The sequence below is a fragment of the Delphinapterus leucas genome, chromosome 3 (assembly GCF_059928025.1).
Source record: "Delphinapterus leucas isolate spDelLeu-1000000601 "Yukka" chromosome 3, BTC_Dleu_Yukka2, whole genome shotgun sequence".
Classification (NCBI taxonomy): Eukaryota; Metazoa; Chordata; class Mammalia; order Artiodactyla; family Monodontidae; genus Delphinapterus; species Delphinapterus leucas.
Genome location: NC_143131.1, coordinates 62227322 through 62233260, shown reverse-complemented (window position 1 = coordinate 62233260; position 5939 = coordinate 62227322). Strand labels below are relative to the sequence as shown.

The 5939-nt window shown below is 40.1% G+C and overlaps 1 long non-coding RNA gene across 1 annotated transcript; it reads right to left on the bottom strand.

Annotated features, from left to right (window-relative positions):
• Positions 1–4641: 4641 nt before the first annotated feature.
• LOC149749575 (uncharacterized) lies at positions 4642–5674 on the bottom strand. Its single transcript, XR_016392709.1, has 2 exons — positions 5078–5674; positions 4642–4961 (listed from the first exon to the last, which is right to left on the bottom strand). It is a non-coding gene; the product is annotated as an uncharacterized LOC149749575 (long non-coding RNA).
• Positions 5675–5939: the final 265 nt, after the last annotated feature.

Here is a 5939-nt window from a genome sequence, read left to right as displayed (position 1 = left end):
TGAGGAGACAAGTTGATGGCCCACCTAAAGGGGGCGCGACTCCTCAGCTCTAGCTGCCTGTTGCTATCATGGCCTATGAGCCAGATTTGCCAGAATCTCTGGATTTCCAAGAGAAACTGGAAAACTGGATTTCTATGTGAAATCTTTTTATTTTTAAGCATAGTCTGAAATTTTAAAATAAAAACAAAACAAAACATTCCTGCACGGACAAAAATGATCCAGTCTGCAAGCCTTTAAACCATAACTTTGGCTTTAGAGATGGTGGGGAGTACTGATTAAGAGTCAAGTACCTGGAAGGGGTAAGAAGGGTGTCTGGTTCTACCTCTTACTTGCTGTGTGACCTTGGGCAAGTTACCTAACTTCTCTGTGCCTTGCTTTCCTCATGTATTAAATGAGCATGATGAAGTACACTGTAGACTTAAATGAGAGAATGCGTGTACATGCCTGATCTATAACAGCTCAATAAACATGAGCTATCATTTTTACAGGTCATCTGGTCCACTCTCCCAGAAATCCCTTTTACAACAGCCTTGGCAGTTGAACATCTGATCACTGCTTGTGTGCTTTCTGAGACAGGAAGCTCAGGGCTTCTTAGGGAATGCCAGTTGTAAAACAACCCCCAAATCTCAGTGGCTTAATCCAACGTATGTTCACTTATTGCTCATGTCCCAGTCTAGTGTGAACACATCCGGTGCTCTATCCCACCCCATGCCCTGTGGATCCATATACCTTCTATCTGGTAGCTCTGCCATCTCCCAGGACCTTCCCAGAATCCTCTACTGAGTTCTCTGTTTTCAGCTAGCTAAGAGGAAAAAAAGAGAGAGAGAGAGAACATCAGGTGCATCACATCTGCACATCCCCATTTGCCAGAACCCTGGCACACGGCCCCAATCTAATTGTAAAGGAAGCTGGAACATGAGATGTTCTTCTGCATCCAGGAAGAGAAAATAGCATCAGTGAACATCTAAACAATCTCTGTTATGCTCTGCATTCGTATAAAGACAATTCTGCAGACTCAGAATGTCTCCCTGTTGGTCCCAGTCTTGCCCGTCAGTGCAACAGGCACAGGACAGCAGGAAGACACAAGCTGGGGCACAAGTAGGTGTGGATTTGAATCTCAGTTCAAATACTTGGTAGTTTTGGACCTTGAGCAAATGGCTTCACCTCTTTGTATCTCAGTTTACTCATTTGAAAGATAAAGATAGCAATTACCTCCCTGGATTGTTGTAAGATGGAATAAGATAATACATGTGTTGGCACACTGCCTAATATCTGATACACAACCTAGAATTAATGCTCATATCTCCCCTGGTCCTCTTCTACATGAACGCTTTCCAGGAATTTTAAAATGACTATAATTATTTCTGTAAGTTTTCTCTTCTCCCAGTTTCCTCAACTATTTTCATTGTTTTCATGTCGTGTCATTACCAGCCCCTTCACTCTCTGGATGGCTGTTCCATAGACATACCTCAGTTTGTCAAGGGACCAAATATGCTGCCTGCCTTAATTAGGTTTCCCTGAAAACAGACCCTGAGATAGGACTTGGGTGCAGATAACTTGGGGGGGGCAGTTATCTTAGGAAACAGAAGTGGGGCAAATGGGGAAGGGAGAAAAGTCAACAAATGAGTGGGTTACTACTGTGGGCAACTGGGGTTCAATCCCATAGGGGCTCTGAGAAATATGTAGAAGGCACCTTAGAACCGTCCACATTCTATGTCCTGCAGGATAAGAAGGCTGGGGCATTTATTTATGAAATCCTGCTCTCATTTGTTTAGAGCTGCCCCCAACCCAGGGGTATTACTTGCCTTAAAGTATGGGTTGTGCCTATATATAGCTGAGCAGACTTTGCAGACTCCTAGACAGCACAGGGGAGAGACACTGTGACGTGAGCCTGGATGGACGCTGGCAAAGTGCATGGCCATGTTCACCACAGCTACCCTGAAATCTAGTGGCTGAAGGATGTGGCTCAGTACATCACAAGCTCTGCTATGATGCCTCTAACAAAAATGTCTGGAAGACTCCACCCCACGTGTTCATAAAGGTTGTGCCTGAGTGTAGGGATTACAGTGACCATTATTTTATCTTTTTAATTTGTTTTGTTTGTTTCCCCAGGGAACACGTGATGGCCAAGAATAAATAACTATGAGCCAAGGCAGGGTCTGACCAGTGTAGAAAAGAAAATATAATAGCTCATTAAAAGTAGACTGAGGGAGGGCTTCCCTGGTGGTGCAGTGGTTGAGAGTCCGCCTGCCGATGCAGGGGATGTGGGTTCGTGCCCCAGTCCGGGAAGATCCCACATGCCGCTGAGTGGCTGGGCCCTTGAGCCATGGCCGTTGAGCCTGCACGTCCGGAGCCTGTGCTCCGCAACGGGAGAGGCCACAACAGTGAGATGCCCATGTACCGCAAAAAAAAAAAAAAAAAAAGTAGACTGAGGGTAAAGAGAGAAGTAGAACTGCTTATATTTATACATGATATCACCTTGTGCACAGAAAATCCCAAGGAATCCACATACAAGATGACTAGAACTAATAATGAATTTAGCAATATTGTAGGATACAAGATCAGTATTTAAAAATCAATTGTATTTCTATACTAGCAATGACAAATCCGAAAATAAAAAATGTTTTAATTCTACTCGCAAAGCATAAACAGAATAAAATATTTAGGAATAAATTTAATAAAAGAAGTGCAAGACTTATACACTAAAAATTATAAAATATTACTAAGAGAAACTAATGAAGATTCAAATAAACAAAGAAACAATCTCTATTTATGGATAGGAAGGCTCAATATTGTCAAGATGGAAATTCTCCCCAAATTGATCTGTATATTCAACACAATCCCTATCAAAATCCCAGCAGGCTTTTTTTTTTTTGACAGAAATTGACACACTGATCCTAAAAATTATATGGAAATGCAAAATAATAATTTATTATTATAATCAAAATAAGTTTGCAGTAGAAGAACAAAGTTAGAAGACTTATATTACCTGATTTCAAAATTTACTATAAAGCCACGTGACTCAATACAGTGTGGTATTGGTGCAAGAAATACATATAGATCAATGAATGAAGTCTGAGAGTCCAGATATAAACACTTGCATTACGGTCAACTGATTTTTGATAAAGGTGCCAAAATAATTCAACGGGGGAATGAATTAGTCTTTTTTCAGCAAATGGTGACTATTGCATATCCCCTACATACAAAAACATAAACTTAGGCCCTTATCTCACATCATATATAAGAAATGAACTTGAGTGTATCACAGGCCTAAATATAAGAGCTAAAACAATAAAACTTCTAGGAAAAAAATAGGAGAAAATCTTGGTAACTTTGGGTTGAACAAAGAGTCCTTAGATATGACAACAAAACCATGACACTTAAAAGAAAAAATGATAAATTGGACTTCATCAAAATTAAACTTTTGCACTCTAAAAGATCACTAAGCAAAAATTTTTTTAAATAAGCTATAGACTGGGAGAAAATATACAGAATTATAGATCTTATAAAGGACTTGTATATAGAAGAAATAAAAAAACTCTTACAACTCATTAATAAGACCACCCAATTTAAAAACGGGCAAAAAAATAGATATTTCACTAAAGATGGTACACAAATGTCTAAAAAGCATGTGGAAAGATGCCCCAATCATTAGTCATTAGGGAAATGCAAATTAAAACTACAATGAGATTCTACTATATACCTACTGGAACAGCTAGAATGTAAAAGAGAGACAACACCAAATGTTTGTGAGGATGTGGAAGAACTGGAATCTTCATACATTGTTGATAAGGATGTAAAATAGTTCAACCACAGTAGACGACAGTTTGACGGTTTCTTTAAAAGCTAGACATACATTTACCATACAACCTAGTGATTCCACTCCTAGGAATCTACCCAAGAGAAATAAAAACATATGTCTAGATGAATGGATAAAGAAGATGTGGCACATATATACAATGGAATATTAGCCATAAAAAGAAACGAAATTGAGCTACTTGTAGTGAGGTGGATGGACCTAGAGTCTGTCACACAGAGTGAAGTAAGTCAGAAAGAGAAAAACAAATACCGTATGCTAACACATATATATGGAATCTAAAAAAAAAACCAAAAAAATGGTTCTGATGAATGTAGGGGCAGGACAGGAATAAAGACGCATAGAGAATGGACTTGAGGACACGGGGAGGGGGAAGGGGAAGTTGGGATGAAGTGAGAGAGTGGCATGGACATATATACACTACCAAATGTAAAATAGATAGCTAGTGGGAAGCAGCTGCATAGCTCAGAGAGATCAGCTCGGTGCTTTGTGACCACCTAGAGGGGTGGAATAGGGAGGGTGGGAGGGAGGGAGATGCAAGAGGGAGGAGATATGGGGATATATGTATACGTATAGCTGATTCACTTTGTTATACAGCAGAAACGAACACAACATTGTAAAGCAATTATACTCCAATAAAGATGTTAAATAAAAAACAAAAGACCGAAAAGAAACATATGTCTGCACGAAGACTTGTACGTAAATGTTTACAGTAGCATTATTTATAACATTCAAAAACTGAAAACAACCCAAATATCTGTTACCTGATAAATGTATAAACACAATGTTATACAACCAATTAAGAGAATACTCCACTCAACAACCATGGTGAACTTTTGAAAGTGCAAATTCGACTTGGGATTTTAAGGTTAAATGTAAAAGAGAGTTGTTGCAACATTGTTAACAGTTTAGAAATATTTAAGCCTGTATAAGTTTATATGATGTTACATTTTGGTACCTGTATAAGTCATTTTGGAGCTGACACACCTTGTTTCTGATCTGCTTACTCACCTCATTGGTGTGAAGTAGCATCCGGGCTTGCAATCGCTCTCCTTCCCTGGATTCACTTTCAGTTTGTCTGACTCCTGGGCCAGGTGTATGTGTTTAGCCCCATGACGAAGGACTCCAGCTTCTGTAGGACACCCTTGTCAACAAGTTCAAAGACAACAAGAACAAATATGAGTTTCAACCTGTCTTTGTGGAATTCTGGCTCATGTTCATGGGATACCAGCCTGCTCGTGACCTTCCTTTTCTGCTTACCTGCCTGTGGACTTCAAAAGTTTGACTGGGGTCAGATGTGCCTCCAAGCTCATACAGCTGTTGGAGTATTCAGTTTCTTGCAGGTTGTCGACTGAGGACCATATTTCCTTGCTGACATCAGTTGGAGGCTGCCTTCAGCTCCTTGCTGATATGGTAGCTCATGACAAGGCAGTTTGCTCCTTCAAAGCCGGCAAAGGAGGGGAGGTCTCCTAGCAAGACAAATTGCAGTTTTATGTCATATAATAATGTGCACATAATCACACATATCCAACTGCCGTTGCCAAATTCTACCAATTAGAAGCATTTCACAGGTCCCGTTCACACTCAAGAGGAATCACACACAGGAGGTAGGGAATGTAAGGGCTACCCTAGAGTCTGTCCACCACAGTCTACCCTCTGGTCCCCAGTGATCTGTGTCCCTCCCACATGAAAGATACATTTACTCCCTCCCAATTTCCCCAAGAATCTCATACCTTTATAGCATCTGCTCAAAGTCTAGAATCTCATCATCTAAATCCGGTCCAGGTAGGAATGAGTCTCCATAAGTATAGTTACTCTCAATCTACAAAACTAGACAAGCTATCTGACGCCCAGCCATCCAACACACAGTAGAGGAACAGGTATGTAAAATAGTTATAGACATTCTATTTAAAATGGGACAGGATATATGAAAGGTGAAAAGGAGTTACCAATCCAAAGAAATTTTGAAATTCAGCCTAGCAAACTCTTACCAGAGTTCCTTAATTAGATTCTAGGGCCTGGGAATAATCCACAGTAACTCTTGGTTCTGCCCTCTGAGTCATGTTACCTTTTTCATGAAAGGTAGCACATTTGCAGCTGAGTACTTTTTTTTTTTTTTTCC